Source organism: Balaenoptera physalus (assembly GCF_965194825.1).
Source record: "Balaenoptera physalus genome assembly, chromosome: 3".
NCBI lineage: Eukaryota > Metazoa > Chordata > Mammalia > Artiodactyla > Balaenopteridae > Balaenoptera > Balaenoptera physalus.
Genome location: NC_138890.1, coordinates 44,957,070 through 44,974,077, shown reverse-complemented (window position 1 = coordinate 44,974,077; position 17,008 = coordinate 44,957,070). Strand labels below are relative to the sequence as shown.

General features: G+C 39.7%; 1 protein-coding gene and 1 long non-coding RNA gene across 3 annotated transcripts in view; one reads left to right on the top strand and one right to left on the bottom strand.

Annotated features, from left to right (window-relative positions):
• Positions 1 to 17,008, top strand: part of SGCD (sarcoglycan delta) — a 419,219-nt gene that overhangs the window by 309,214 nt on the left and 92,997 nt on the right. The gene's annotated exons all lie outside the window — the stretch shown is intronic.
• LOC309656967 overlaps positions 1 to 17,008 on the bottom strand; it is a 95,549-nt gene that overhangs the window by 16,122 nt on the left and 62,419 nt on the right. The window contains exon 2 of one of the 2 annotated variants that reach the window (XR_014261634.1): positions 520 to 15,087. This is a non-coding gene — a long non-coding RNA (uncharacterized lncRNA). The remainder of the gene's footprint in view (positions 1 to 519; positions 15,088 to 17,008) is intronic. The other variant, XR_014261635.1, reaches the window with a different exon arrangement.

Here is a 17,008-nt window from a genome sequence, read left to right as displayed (position 1 = left end):
TGCTGATCAGCCCAAAGAAAAGTGGTGTTTAAAAGAGGCTGAACTGTAAATACAATACTTTTTTTTTTTTTTTTCTATCTAACAAGCTCCCCATTTTCTGGAATGATACGGTGCTAGAACTACTTTCTGTGGGTATTCCATGTACTGGTGTTAATCAGATATCCATAAGCATGCTGCTTTTAGCAGAAAAGGGCTCTGCGATGCCATGTACTTACCACCAACAACTTATGGAAAGCAAAAAGGAACAATAGACATACCAACGGACAAATAGAGATATAGCCTAAAAACCATCCCTGCCACCAAAGAACTATCCCCAGCCCTCCAAATGAAACACATATAAAATGGTATGATGATACAAATATAACTTTAATTTTCACTATGGAATTAGAGCCATGAAGAATTCAGTGAATATTGGCTTTCTTCGTTTCTCACAGTTCTTTTAATCAAGACCAATCATAAATCCTCATAAATAGCCCTGAATAACTCTTGCATAAAGATGTCAACTGTAAGCAAACGCACCTGTGTTGCACATGTCATACCTTCTCTTTCACAACCAGTCCCGAGATCTCTGTTTTGCGAAAACAGCAGCAGCCACGTTGGACCTTGCATTTCCCTAAACAGAAACATGTCCTCGGTAAGTGGAGAATATATCACCTCATTACAAAACCGTAGCATTCCTGCCAGGCCTGTAAGTCTTTTTGAATATAGGGAAATAAATCGGGCCAAAGGAAGAGGATAATCAGTGGGGAGTGAGAACCTTTTCTTAGCAAAATCCCGTATACAGTGGGCTATATTTTTAAAATTACATACCACATTGTGACGTTTTACATGTTTCTGGAGTAACCATTTTCACCAGGTCTTCCAGAGGCCAGAAGTTGCGTGACTCTCTGTCATTTAGATCCTGGGTTTCATATTAATGTGCTAAAGCTGGAATCTTTTAAGCAAATCCACCCAAGGAAATGTGCATTTTAGGACCCTGAGAGAGCTCATTCTCTGAGAATGCACTGAATCCTTGTGGCTATGATGTAAGAACTCTTTCAAGCAAGCTAATGGTTGGCCCTGTTCCCTGTCTTTTCAGTCTTCTTTAGGAGCAGGGGTTTTTATTTGTGGGGGAGGGGGGGTTGTTTTTTACAGAACTAGTGAATGATTTGTGCTGATCAGCCCAAAGATAAGTGATGTCTGAAAGGAGCTGAACTCTATCATGTACTACAATGTTCATTGCAGCTCTGTTTACAATAGCCAGGACATGGAAGCAACCTAAGTGTCCATCGACAGATGAATGGATAAAGAAGATGTGGCACATATATACAATGGAATATTACTGAGCCATAAAAAGAAATGAAATTGAGTTATTTGTAGTGAGGTGAATGGACCTAGAGTCTGTCATACAGAGTGAAGTAAGTCAGAAAGAGGAAAATAAACACTGTATGCTAACACATATATATGGAATCTAAAAAAAAAAAAAAAAATGGTTTTTTGGTCAGAGGTTCTGCCACAAAGCACCATTAAAAAAAAAAGTTCCAGAGGGATGGAGAAGCCAAGTGATCACATTCTAGGCTCCTGACTCAGTTCAGGCTATTACGCATCAACACAATCTGAACAGGGGCAAACAAAAGACCAGCTTAAGAATTAGATGCTGAAGTCTTTTTGTGCTTCCTTTATTTATTCTTAGACTGACTTCTCAGATAAACAAGTAAAACTTAAATATCCATCCATGTCCCTCAGCTACTCAATCAATCAAACATGAGAAAAATAACATCTATTTTAGAGACCTTCTCTTGTGGGATAATTTTTGTTTCCTCAAACCCCTTTCTTGGCTGCTGGAGGGGTTTTTTGTTTGTTCTATTGTTGTTTTCTGTTTGCTTGTTTGTTAATGAGAAATTTTGGGTCTCTGACGTTTCTTCCTGGAAGATCTCAGCTCCCAGCTGAAGGAATGGTAGCTTCCTCTCTGTGAGCGTTTTGGTTCACTGCTTTTCTTATTAGAGTTACTATAGTTACTATATTTGCAGTGTTTGCTTAAGAGGTTTGTAAATAATCCAGGGTTGAGCTGAAAATCACAAAAGAGGGTTGTTTCTCTCCAGACAAATAAGGAGTGTTGGTAAGGTCTGCGCCCAACACCCAACTCGGGCGTATTTGTAGACTCTGCTGCTGCAGGGCGATTCTGAAATCATGACGTGTGGCTCTAGATTCAAGACTATACTTAAAAATATACCAGGCACTACCGCCATCCCTCTAAATAAGAAAAACTAACTTTGAATAGAAACTGGATTTGAATAAATTCATGATCTTAAAATTTGAATATTTTAAATGTTCACTTGTTCACACAGTTTTTTTTTCCCCAAAGTTTATGTAAGACAAATGGGAAAAATGCCTGATCTCAGGCTGTGCCTGATCTGAGACTGGAAATAGGCCATTCAGTTTGACATAGGTATTTTCTGTAAGAACAGAGACTACCTTTGAATGACTACCTTGCTCTAAGCATTCTTATCAACTGTGAAGTTTCCTTGTAGGAGTCTGATCCTACCAGAATGGGAAATGGACTATGAAATCCTATTTCCCAGATGTATGCCATGACAATTGTAAAGGAAAGGAAGAGGGTTATATGGACCAATGTACACAGACAGCCAACTCTGTTCCCCTAAGTATCACTAAAAGCTTGGAAGGAACCACAAAAAAGCAAGAAGCCAGAAGGTCTTCATAAAAGAATTCTTCATCAGCGGCTGTGCTGATATGCTTTTACTCTACCTTCAATTATAACAAGGGTGGTGACCTGATTTTCCATTTCATTGTCTATAAGGAGCTGTTTCACAAGTGTTTTTTTCAGATTCTTTTCCCATATAGGTTATTACAGAACATTGAGTAGGGTTCCCTGTGCTGTACAGTAGATCCTTGTTAATTATCTATTTTATGTATAGTGGTGTGGATATGTTAATCCCAAACTCCTAATTTATCCCCCCCCCCAACTTGGTAACCATAACTTTGTTTTCAAAGTCTGTGAGTCTGTTTTGAAAGTAAGTTCATTTGTATCATGTTTTTTAGATTCCACATATCAGTAATATCATATGATACTTGTCTTTCTCTGTCTGACTTACTTCACTTAGTATGATAATCTCTAGGTCCATCCATGTTGCTGCAGATGGCATTATTTCATTCTTTTCTATGGCTGAGTAATATTCCATTGTGTATATGTACCACATCTTCTTTATCCATTCCTCTGTTGATAGACATTTAGGTTGCTTCCATGTCCTGGCTATTGTAAAATACAGCTGCAATGAACATTGGGGTGCATGTGTCTTTTTGAGGTATGGTTTTCTCTGGGTATATGCCTAGGCGTGGGATTGCTGGGTCATATGGTAGTTCTATTTTTAGTTTTTTGAGGAACCTCCATACTGTTCTCCATAGTGGTTGTACCAATTTACATTCCTACCAACAGTGTAGGGAAGGTTCCCTTTTCTTCACAGCCTTTTCAGCATTTACTGTTTGTAGACATTTTGATGACAGCCATTCTGACTGGTGTGAGGTGATACCTCATTGTAGTTTTGATTTGCATTTCTCTAATAATTAGCGATGTTGAGCATCTTTTCATGTGCCTTTTGGCCATCTGTATGTCTCCCTTGGAGAAATATCTATTTAGATCTTCTGCCCATTTTTTTGATTGGGTTGTTTGTTTTTTTGATATTGAGCTGCATGAGCTGTTTGTATATTTTGGAGGGTAATCCGTTGTCGGTCGCTTTGTTTGCAAATATTTTCTCCCATTCTTTTCGTTTTGTTTATACCAAGTATTTTTTTGACACTTTATTAAGAGTCAAGGCATGTGATAAATACTTGAGATGTAGAGTTAAATGAGTACTCAAATAATTTATAGTTAAGGAGAATAAGACAGAAATGAACCTCAAAATACAAGGTAATGAAATCTAGGATAGATGTATGAACCAAATCAGAGGAAACACAAACACAGAGAATTACAAAACCTACTTAAGAGAGTTAAATAAGGCTGCCCAAAGGAAGTGACATTTTAGTTGCAAGAAGAAAAAAGGTAAAACCCAAAAGTACACCTCAGAATTCAAAAAGTATGGTTCTCTGCAGCCATTTAATGTAAGGGAAAGTACCCCAACATATTTCTCTAGCTCCCAAGAATGTTACTGTGTTATTGACAAACATGAGGGATTGTAATTTCCTCATGACAGTTGTGTTCTTTAAAAAATTGTGTGAAGGCAGTTTCAAATGTGGTCGCAAAAGACTAAAGATTGTTACAAGCTTCAAAAATCAGTATGTAATTCAATTCAGAACTGAAAGATTCACTGATAGCAAACCCATTCTATCACTGCAAGCCCCAAATAAATAAGGCATTACTTTGTTACTGTTTACTTTTCTCCATAATATTACCAGGGTTTTAATGATAAAGCTGAAAAATTATGATACATCTGTTACTCCCAATAATGCACTTGACTGTTTTGCAAAATTTTTTTTTTTAACTGGGTAGGTACTCAATCTGGCTCCTTTGGAAATATGTGAATTTACAGTTTGTGTGTCTTATAGGGAAACAGGGATTAGACAAGCCTCCCACAAGTTGACAAAAATGAATTTATTCATTCTTTAATTGTATTTTAAAATGTCTATAGCCAGCTAAGTATTTATTGGCTCTCAGTGGTTTATAAATTTAAGTGGCAAGAACAGTCTGTCAGAGCTTCAGGGCTCACTTAATTTGAGGCTTGGCAATCCTTCTCCACTTCTTTGTCCTCTTCAAAATTCACAATACCAAAAATAATGGATCGACAGTCTGATTTTAAAAAATGTACACACACAGGTAAAGAGGGAGACACACACACACACAAAGACAGAAATACAGAGAAAGAGCAGGTGGGAGTGGGGGAAGGGAGAGAAGAGGCAAGAAGCTGTGTATTGAGCTTTTAGCTATGGTACATGGTAAAAGGGGGAGTACCATTGTGGAAGAAATCTTTAAATTTTCTCCCTTTTAAACATTTTGCAGACATGTTCTGTAATTTTCTTCCCTCTCTTCCACCCCCAACTCCATATACTTAGACTAAGGTTTTTTTGTTTTGTTTTGCATGTATGAGATTTAGAATTTTTTGATCATATAGCACAAATATTGAAGTGATTCAAAGGAGAAATGAAAAAAAATATGTAGTGGACCAAATAATAGCTGTTACTTACTCCAAGGCCTTAAAAAAATAGAATAATGGTGAAGCCATGTCCCTGTTGGTCAAGAGCCTGTGCTTTGAAGGTATCCTGCTCTGGCTTTGAAGTTGGTACCCATGCCTGTCTGCTTTGTGAACTTGGGCAAGTGTCTTAAGCTCTCCTAGCCCCAGTGCCTAGAATGGAGGAAAAGCTCAGTGAATACTAATTCAACACATGTTAGCTATTGGGAGGACAGGCAAGCAGCTCTCTCTCTCACAGGGACACAAGAACTCAGATGGGATGGGAGTTCCCAGAGTTTAATATTTCTTTAACCCCTAAAAAGTTTCCATCAAATCATGGTGACCAACAATTATTTCTCAATTAAAGACAAAAGGAAAAAATTATTGAGTACTTCCATCTACTATTAACTGCATTTTATATAAGAGAAAGGATATAAGAAGACACAATATAGAATAAAAGACAGTCTCATAATTGAATACAAGACAATCTCATTTAACTATATTAACATGTCATTGTATTGCCTCCATTTTCTCATTTTGCCAAAAATGCTAGTCACTACCTTACAACTCTTCTCTTCACACATTTAATAGTGCCTGCTGAGAAAAAAAAAAAATGAAGATCTGAAAGCCACAGGCTAGGGCTTAATGAGACCCACTTGACTTTAAGATTGTCCTGTTTGAAATCCCAAAACTATTACATCTTGCATCTTCCAAAACCAGTCAATACATATATATGTCCCTTTTCTTCCTCTTCCTCCTATATTCCAACATGCCATCATTATTCTTTTTTTTTCCTGTTAGTATCAGCACTAGAGTTTGAATTTACCTCTGTATTTCCCTTTTCTACCTTATCCCCAACCTTTCCCCAGGTGCCTTTCAGCATGGTTCTATTAGTAAATATAAGGAGAAGCACAAGAGGTAAAGGAAAAGTGATACTTCCGTATTTGAGGTATCGCCACCTTGCCCTTTACCTTGTTTATCAAAAGCTCTTATTTTGCACATGTAATAGAAATTACAGCTTAAAGATACTAAACCCATAAATCTGTATTCATCTCCTCTGTACATTATGATTCTACCATTAGAGACCAGAGAATGATAGATGGCAGATAACATCACAGGGAAAGCTGAGGCTAGGATACTGCTGGAGCCCAGAGAGAGTTTATTCAATGAGGACTTGGGCATGGGGGTCTAGCCTGATGCAGATCAAAACAACATCTCCTGAAATCTAAACTTGCTCTGTTCCTGTCACCACGTGGTCACATAAGCCTCCTTCTGCCATATCCATAATGATATCTGAAAGAGGGAGAGGAAAATTTAGGCTAATTATTTATCCTAATGGGAAAGTTGAAACTTTTCAATTACAGAGAGGATGCCAGAATAGATTTTTTTTTCCCCAACAATCCATAAGGATAAGTTTGAGAGAAAAATTAAGTCAGGTAAAAACAATAAAGAAAAGTCATTTGTTTTCGTGGATGAGCATGGTTTGTACATTGGCCAGCTTGCAATAAAGGGTATCATTCCAGTCACAAGGTATCTTACGTGACTTTGCCAAGCTTCCAAGTCTGTGAGTCTCGCCCTCTGTCTTGCAGGGACCACTGGGTATGGGCAAAAGGAAAAGGTGCTTTCAGAATCCATCATCAGATGCCTGCGATTAGTGTTCATTTCTCTGCAAGTTTTGAGTGAGCATTGATTGGAATTGTAGTCCAGATCTGATGCTGTCAACATACTCCCCAAAAGTGGTCCTGGATTTTTACTCTTTTTAAACCAATAGGATATTGGAGGAAATGCCTTAATAACCAAAACAAGCCTCTCTCTCAAAATCATTACTGTACTATTTACGAAAGCTAGAGCCATCAGCCTTGTTCAGTGAGGTACCTGATGGTCCATTAATGGCCAGCCCATTTTTGTCTGAATTTGAGAGAGGCAACTCGACACATTGTTAACATTATCTAAGACAAGTGGCTTTTATTTAAAAATTAAAATTATATCCTTTCGATTCATTGTTTAACTTAAGGGTTTAAAATGTGAAAAATAATCATTCAGCAGGTAAAACCATAACTGGCAGGGGTGTATAAAATAGCACTTTTATCTGTGTTGTCAGGGCAGGCAGGACATCATGAAATAAGTGCTAACCTCCCAGCCCTTTAGAGCACAGTGGGCATGTGTGTATATCTGCCAAAATTCCAGAGTTGGGGCTCCCTTCTGCCTCAACACAGAGCAGCCTGACTTTATTATTGTTTCTATCTTGATTTAAATGTCAGCAGCTGCCATGTATTATGTAAAATGTGTGGGGTAGATTGTTCTATTATTTTGAAAAACACACAATTGCTTTAGAATCTCTCTTTTTCCCCCCAGTAGGATTGCCCTGGTGTGTGGATAGACAGAAAATCTTGTTTAATTACACCTTCATGATCCTGGCTTGAAGCCAGCCTTATTTTATTCCAATTATAACCTTTTCAAAACAAAGAGTAATGGGAGTTTAGAGGAACAAGCTGACAGTTTTTACCTGAAATAAGTTGGGAACTAGAAGTAAATTAAAAAAAATAAAAAAGCCAGACAGAGGATTCTTAGTCCAGAATTTTCCATGGTTTGTTAAAACATACAGTTGACCACTGAACAACGCAGGGGTTAATCTGCGTATAACTTATATTTGGTCCTCCGCATCTGCAGATTCAACCAACCATAGACCGTGTAGTGCTGTAGTATTTACTATTGAAAAATATCCACGTATAAGTGGACCTGTACAGTTCAAACTTGTGTTGTTCAAGAACCAACTATAATATAAATGAAAGTAAGACCATCTCAGAAAGAACTAAATAAATTTGCCTGACTTCTGGCCTTGAATCATGTGCCAAGTTGTGCTAAAGTTCACTCCTTTGTTTGCTATCCTTCAGTGGCTCCCACTGACTTGAAGACAAACAAAAACACTCACGTACCACCTTAAAGTGGTTGATCTGGCCCTGCATGATGGGCCCAGCCTCTCATCTCCCATTACCCTTTCCCCTCCTTCCAACCTTTTGTTATTTTTGTTTCTCCTTCTGCCAAGACTCTCATTGCCACAGGCAAATAAGAATGGTGTAGTGAAAGCAGTGTCTCTGGTTTCCGGTGAGGACATGAGAAGCCTCCAGTCCCAGACCCGCTCATCTGTGACACCAGGCAGATGCCACTGGAATGGGACCTGTTTTTACTAACAAAGCAACAAAAGTTGAAACAGCAAAGGCCCCTTATGGACCAGGATCCCTTATGACAAAACCCCCCTGAGAACCAGTGTTGTCGAACACAAGTTTGTGTGCCCGACGCACAGTGAGGCCAAACAAACTGAAATGTCAGAGTTTGGAGCAGAGAAATGTTTAGTGCAGGGCCAAGGAAGGAGAATGGGTGGCTTGTGCTCAAAAGCCCTGAATTCCTTGATGGTTTTAGGGGAGAAGTTTTTAATAGGCAAAATTTGGGGTGCAGGCTGCAGGGTGTGGGACTTTCTTCTGATTGGTTGGTAGTGAGGTAACAGTGCAGTGCTCCAGGAATCTTGTGCTCAGCTCTACCTGGGCGGGGAAACTTAGTTCCTGCAGAAGAACTCAAAGATACTATTAGGTATTTCCTTCAGGGGGAACCGGGACCTTGCCCCATTGCTGCACTAGTGTTGGGGGGAGTGGTGTGCCCACAGTTTCCTGCTCGGTTTCAGTAGCAAAGTTGAACCAAGAGAATGCTGCTTCTTGGATTCACAGTCTATTTGGCTGTCCTCCAGAGGCATGCCTGGACATGCATCCTCTGGCTGATGAAGACCAGGGGGAATATTCTCACTGGTCACAAAGCCAGGCTCTCAGGACATAGAACAAGATGGAAGGAAAATCTCCTCATAGCTGTGGTTCTCCTCCTTGTGACAAGTGGCACAAAAGACAGAGACAAGAGAAAAAAAATGACCACCTCTGGGAGGAAAAGGACCAGTAGAAAACAAGAGTTCTCATAGTAAATCTTTACCGAAGTTGCTACACCCAAGGAACTTATTCACACATGTATTTTCTCCTGCTAATCTAAACTTGAAAAGGGACAAGAAATTTTTACCTTCCTCTCGCAACCTACAGAGTACTGCAGAGAGAAATCCAGGAGAGCTGACTTTGGTAAAAATTCTTAGCTTTCTGTCACTTCTGCCAGTTTTCCAGGATCTCATCTGCAGGCTCCAGAACAAGTGTGGTATCTCAGAAAGTTCCATCTGGGTTGCCAAAACTGTGGGAAAGGAAAAATAATTTTTCCTCTATCTTTCTAGGTTCTTGGCTGAGACACCCCTGTAATAAAAGACAGATTAATACAGAAAAAAATGTTCAATGACGTGTATACCTCCTGTATACATGGGAGATACCCAGGAAGACTGAGTAACTCCCTGAAATGGCCCAAGCCAACACCTTAAATATCACCTCTAGCGAAAAACAAAAGATTTGAGGGAGGAGTGCGGGGGAAGAGGCCAGTTATGGGAAGTTATCAGGAAAAGCGCAATAAGCAAAGGTAAGGTTATTATGCAGATTTAAGTCATTGCCTTCTGCATGGATGAGAGTTTCTAGAAATTTAGTCCTCCTTCTCTACCTGGTACAGAGAGGGAAACCCCTTACAAATGGAGATTTCCTTATAAATGTAAATGTCTCTTACAAAAGAGTAACATCTGCTTGTTTTTCAGAGCTTCTCCCATGTCTGCTATTTCTTAAAAATAATCAGCCTAAAATAATCCTTATGCCAAAGAGGCATATTTTGGGATGGTATATTCTGCTCCCATATTCACTGCTTTTCTTTTTCTTTATCTTTGTGGGTGTGGGTCTTTTTTGGTCCATTTACTGTAGTTGTGTTAGCATTTCAGGAAGAAGCAGAGGTAGACATATGTGTTGAGTTCACTGTTTAATCAGAAGCCTCCTCAATTTGCAGGCTACAGCCATTCTCCCTTGGTTTCCTCTACAGTGCCATAGAGGCCGCACTTAGAGCCTTGCTATTCCCTTTTCTTGAAACATTCTTCTCTACTCTTTCTGAATCATCCTATTCATCTTTTAACTCTCAGTTTAAAGTTCACTTCCTAAGGAAATCCTTTTTGGCATGCCCCAGGATCATACTGGTCTCCCTGTTAGGCCCTATACATAGCCCCTGCACATCTTCATTTTTGGATGCACTGGCTCAGATGTCTTCCACATTTGCCATTGCCCACAGAGGGGTTTAGGTTAGGTGAATCATCACAGATTCATTCCCTCCAGAAGTGTGTGCTCAGCCAGCAAAACGATGAGTAACTGACTCTTTGACATTTGTTTGTAAAGGAGAGCCATTAAAGTCTCCTGGAGTCTCTAATTTTGGCCATATGCTTATTTATCCCTTTTCTTTCTTTCTTCTATTCATCCTAAGTCATTTCCAAAAGAGAATAATCTCTTTTTCTTTCTTTTACAAGCAGTTTCAAAACTTTAGATTTCTTTTTTGCCCAAGCGTTCTGCTATAGTCACACTCCAGTAGAACTTTGCTTTAACGTGAAGCCTCCGACCTACAATCCCTATTCATTTTCTCAACCATGGTTATAATAATTCATAGAGGAATCAAGTCCTCTTTCACCCAGTTCTACATTTCATCATTGCTTCCTATTCACAAAGGAAGATTAGTTTCCAGGTCTTTGGATTTTTTTCAAAAATACAACCTGACTCATTAATGATAATTTTCCTTGCCTGGCATCTGAGTTCAGGCGCACTCACTCTGGAATAACAAAGCACAGACGAATTTGAAATCCTTTGGCAATCCAAGCACATACCCCTAACCTTGAATAAAAAATAGATGCTAATAAATGCAGGGTCTTAAAAATGTGAATTATAGTCATTTCACACTTCATAGCAGCTTCATGCTGAAGAAATAGCTTAAAACTTAATTACGATGCTTGTCCCTTCATTAAGTGCAGATGACATTCCTCAGATAAATTTTTGCAATGACATCTGAGGAAGGGAGTTGAGAAACTCATTAGTTATTCACGATGGAGAATATTGACTGTGTACTGATTAAAGGAAAGTGTTGACACCCTTTTTAACATGATGCATCTGTCTGTTCATTTATGGTTCTCTCTGTGGTCCCCATGGAAAGCTCTTTGGGAAATGAGGAAAATGCCCTTCAGCATTTGAATGCAGATATATATAAAATATGCATGATGAGTGAGATTAAGATGGAGAGTGGGAGGCCCTGGGCTTCTGATTACCCGCCCCTGCAAATGACTGTGCTGCTCTGTGAGGACCATTTGGGAGATACACAACCACAATGGATTGAATACGTCCTACTCTCGGCGCCTGAGGAGCTATTATGCTACATTCAGTATTTCAGTGGCTCATTCTAAAGCTAGAAGTCAGTTCTCAGTGAATGATGCATGGAGGGTTTTGCCTCCTGTCACATAATAATCCCATAGCTTGAGCCAGGCAGTGACTAAGTTAAGTGAACCGGTGAAGGCATAACCCCCCTCTCTTTGTGTGAGGGGCGATATTCTTACAGAAAGAGAATTTTGCTCTTTACTCTAATGACCCAGAATGGCTAAGAAGTGAGGGCAGCAGAACCAAAAGTAAGATAGTGCAACATAAAGAAGTGTTTTTGAATTGTCTGAATTACCTCCCTTGATAGCCATGAACATCCTGTCACTTAGAGACTCAAGGTAAGGGGAACTGTCCAATCAGGACTGCTATAGAGGTGTGTCAGGCATCAGAAGGAGGGAAGGTTTTAACTAAACCACCTTTCAGATCTGCTCTAATAGGAAGATACTAAGATTCAGGCTTCTAAGTGCTGTTCACGGATATGATTTTACCAGGGACCTCTCATTAAGTTGAAATTTCTCGAAAAGTTCTATTCATTGAGTAGTTGAAGGTTAGAATCTGTGACCAGTATTGATGGATTCCTTTTCAGTTTTCCTTGCACTGTGGGTGTTTGAAGAACAATTCAAATTCTTTCCATGCTTTGTAAATTTCAAAGTGCTTTCACAAATACCCTCTCCAAAACTCCCTTAAGTGGGATGAGAGGGATGGACTTCATTCCTACTGTACAGATGGGGAGACTGAAGGGTTAAAATGTAACACTTGGCTGTTTGGCATAATGAAAAGATGCTGTCCTTTCTCAGGGCTCAGTCAGATTTTGAGGTTTAGCAGAGTCTCTGACACTGGTGGCAGCATGGAGTCAAGGTTAGGAGCAGAACTTTCAAGTCAGACCGCCAGACCCTGGATCCTGGTTTTGCCACCTGCCAGCCTGTGCCTCTGGGCAAGCTTTTAAAACCTCTCTCTGTCGCCGTTTCCTCATTTATGAACAGGTGGATAAAAACAGCACCAACTGAGAAGGACTTGTGAGCACTGAATGGCATGACGTATATGAACTACTTCCCACATCACGTAGAACCTAGGACTTAAGTGTTAGCTCTGGGGCCTCTGTTGTTGAAGCAACCAATTATTACTCATTCTTGATTATGGCCAAGGAGTCTGTCCAATGATAAGGTGGTTTTGCTGTATCATATGCCTCACAGATTATGGTCAGCAGGTTAATAGCCTATTTTGTACCAATCAATACAGTCAAGACAACAGTGAAACAAGTATGAGTTGATGAAATTGGCCAATGTTAAAAGTGAACTCTAACCCTGCTTTTGAAATGTTCTTATCGCAGAGGCATTTGCAGTCTGTATTCAGCCATGAGAGAGGCAAACTTTGTCCTTAGGAAAAGAAAACTGAGACTTAAGCATTACACAGACAAGATGAAGTGGAAAGCATTGTGGTTATGGATGAAAAGATTAGTGTTTTAGGGCTTCCCTGGTGGCGCAGTGGTTGAGAGTCTGCCTGCCGATGCAGGGGACATGGGTTCGAGCCCTGGTCTGGGAAGATCCCACATGCCGCGGAGCGACTAGGCCCGTGAGCCACAATTGCTGAGCCTGTGCGTCTGGAGCCTGTGCTCCACAACAAGAGAGGCCGAGGCAGTGAGAGGCCCGCGCACCGCGATGAAGAGTGGCCCCCGCTCGCCGCAACTAGAGAAAGCCCTCGCACAGAAACGAAGACCCAACACAGCCAAAAATAAAATAAATAATTAAATAATTAAAAAAAAAAGATTAGTGTTTTAAAAACACATACAAAGAGCTTTGGATCTTTTTCTGAATTTAATTGCAGTGTGGTGAGTGACAGTTGTGAAAATGCTGTTTAAAAGGGAAAATAATAACATTTAAGTATCAAAATATTTTAAAAACCCACTAATTCTAACTGTAGTGTAATTCTAACAGTAGTGACCAAATACTCTCTCCCTCCTGGCTCCTTCAGCCATTCGTAGGAGGGAGAAAGTGGCTTAGACCAGCTTCCCTGGAAGACCTGACCAAGCAGAAAATCCCAGAAACAAGAAGCCTCATCTGGGGACCTTTCATCCCATTTGCCAGCTGCCACCAGGAATCAATGGCTCTTTCATAATCCTAGCAAGAAAGTGAAATCACAATTAAACTCTTATGAGATTTTGGTTTTTTTCTTTTCTAATTTTCACATTGACTCTTGCCCTTTTATATATATATATGTGTGTGTGTATATATATATATATATATATATATATATCTCCTTAAAGTTTTTGATCCTCCATTGCAGTATACTGTTAAGAGTTATGTTGTTTTCTTCCCCCTGAAGGCCACAACAAGTGCTTATTTTTCATGTGGGTTGGATGGATTTTTATCTCATAACCACAGGCTGCTGTTAGTGAACCTTTGCTTCCTGTCTGCAACCTGTTGCTGGGCAAGATTTACCTGTAAAGATACAGTGGCTGCTGTGGCTTTTCTAGTAGAATAGAATTAATTCTCTTTGGTAATAACAGTTAGTCTAACAGTTAGACACCCCTGTGGCCATGAAAAGCAAACCCCAGGAGGATTTTCCAAAGGGCTGGTGTCACTTGACAAGACTCTCTGAATGAGGTCTAGTGGATGAATAGCACACAGGTCAAAGTGCTGATTTGATCATCCTCCTCTTCCTGGTACAGGGAGGGATGACCCTTACAAATGGGGATTTCCTTTATAAATCTAAACGTCTGTTACAAAAGGATAACTTCTACTTGGTTTTTCATAGCTTTTCCTGTCTGCTATTTCTTAAAAATAACCAGCTAAAAATAATCCTTAGGCCAGAGAGGCATATTTTGTGATGGTATGTTCTGTCCCCTTTCAATAGCAGGACGAGCCCCAAAATTCAGCTTTCTGGCCACTGCCTTACTGATATTTTGCCACAAGGGAAATGTCTGTTATTACAAACACAACCATAGTATGAGAAAATGCACGAAAACAGTTGAATGAAATTTACTTTTCAGTCACAGCCTGCTAACCTTTGGGCCTAATCTCAGAATGGAGATTTGCTAGAGCCAACCAGAAGGCATGAAACACTGCTCTCTATGGCCTTTTGCATCATTTGTTCACTTGTTTGCTGTTTATCTCCCTTACTAGGTTGGAAACGCTAAGCCAGTGAGTCTCATATTAGAACCACTGAAGTTTAAATATAATTCTGATTCCTAGTCCCTGTTCCAGAACAATTCAATTACAATCTCTAGAGGTGCAGCCCAGATGTTGGTATTGTTTAGAGTGTAACTGAACACAGGTTCGGCCACTTGCAGCTCAACAGCCAATAAATCGAAGGGCAAGCTTTGGCAGAGAAGAAAGTTACTTTATTCAGAAAAGCCAGCAATCTGGAGACATGGTGGACTTAATGTCCAGAGACCAACTCCAAAGATTCTGCTCAGCCATGACAATCTTTAAAGGGAAAAGGGGAAACCATCTCAGTTCATCATTAAGGTAGGAGGTCAGATGCTTCGTCATTTTTCCATTGCGTGCAGACCTGCTGATTTCTCCCCATCTTCCTTGGGATGCTGTCTTGCCCACGTGGTCCACCTGCAATTGGATGTTCTCTTGCCCGCATGGTCTGCCTGCAGATTTACTAAGGGGAAGCTAGGGGTAGAGAGTCAGTCATTGTTTAACTACTTAATTCTTCATTCTTACTCTTTCTAATCCAGGAAAGGAATCAACAGGTTAGGTAAGGTGTTGCATATATTTAGTAAATCAGAAATCCGGAGCTAAGTTAACTGTTGCCTAATGATCTCATCTTTATGATTAAGGTCTAAAGAAAACAAGGATGATTAAAAAGGAAGGAGGCAAAGGACCTGCTTACAAGAACATGCCTGGTGATTCCAGGGTATAGCAACGGTTAAAAATTGGGTTCCACGAGGTTGGGTACCATGTCACACACCCTCATGGCCATATACACACCGAGTATTGTAAACTCTGAAACAGTGCCTTGCACATCAGTGGATACTCAGTAAAAGTTGAATAAGTGGGTGTCTGGAGAGATGGAAGGATGGGTGGGTTGAGTAAGCGAATGAATGAAAAGAAAAAATCAGTGATTGTAAGTTACTGGAGTTAAGTTCTTAAGATAATTGTTATTAGATCATTGTTTATAGTTGACCTCATAATAGTTGAGATTCTACGTACCACTGTGCCAGAAAAGATCATTAGAGGGTTTAGATAAGTATATAAAAAAGTAAACAGCAAACTGCAGGGTACACACATCATCTAGAAGTGGAATTTACTCTGCCTGCCTTAATGCGGCATTCATCTCCCCGTTTTGGCATGCTCCCATCTCTACAGAACAGGCAGCCGCTACATCAAAGGTAATGGTTCATTATTATTTCCTCAGTGAATCATGTTTGTCTGAAGGGAGCAGAGATAACAAAGAGGAAATTATAGTTTGTGTGGAGTGATATGATTGCTTGTAAACCTAGCAATGAAAGAGGAGTGTATGCAAGCAATTGAGAATACTGTCTCTGTCCTGCAAATGCAGAAAATGGGCAGAGTGAGCAGTTTATGCCCTATTCACGTTTTAATTGGAGGTGGGAGAAAGACACTTCAGTGTCTTCCACACCTGGGCAACCCACAATTTCCTCGTTACAGCGTTGATTACACCCCTGGATAATTCTGTGGATGCCAGTGCAACGCTGCACACATCGATGTTTATTCCAGCTCTTATTCATGTAAAAGCACAAACGAGTGTGTGTTTATACTAAGGAACAGTGGAAAGACCAATGGAGAAAGTAGCATTTGTATAGATTTCTGTTGATGGACCTAGTACTGCTTTGTCCCTATGTTACTTAGATGCCAACTGAGATTATTCTGTCCCCTAATATCTACCTGATAGTGATTGATGCAAAACTTTTTTTGCCAGATTGAGCAAAATGTAATGTCCTTCCTACAGACCACCTTCTAGTTTCGTGATCACCTCTGACTTTGGCTTTTTATTCTGTGAATGTGTTCGGTTTAAGACTAACAACCACCACCAGACCATATATCCCTTTTGTGCAAATTAGAAAGAGACACCCCATCCTCGGGTTACTTCCATCTATCAGAAAATTGTCATAGTGATTTTTTAAGAACAAGACACTTATGGCATGTACTAGAAAATTATACGTGCACAAATTAATGATACCTAGGATGTGAATCACCCCTCCACACACACACATACACATGTGCATGACCTAGATAACGATGTATGAGTCCCTGAAAGAGCATCTTGCCATTCTGCTCAAGCTGTCTGTGTATAGCACATTAGTTGGAACTTGGATCACAGTATTTTTTTTTTATTTAATTTTCACCAAAAAGACTTACTCACGCAAAGCTCTGGTGTATATGGAAGATTTTATGAAAGTTTTGAGAGAGGGAAACAAGCTAAAATTCAATTATAGCTTGAATATATTGTAATTTATGTAATATATATTATAATATATTTACAAATGCATTTCAACCCGGATTTTCTTACTTTGCTCTTAGCATCCCCATTTTGCAAATGAGAAAATGGAAACTCTGAGGGCTTAAGTCC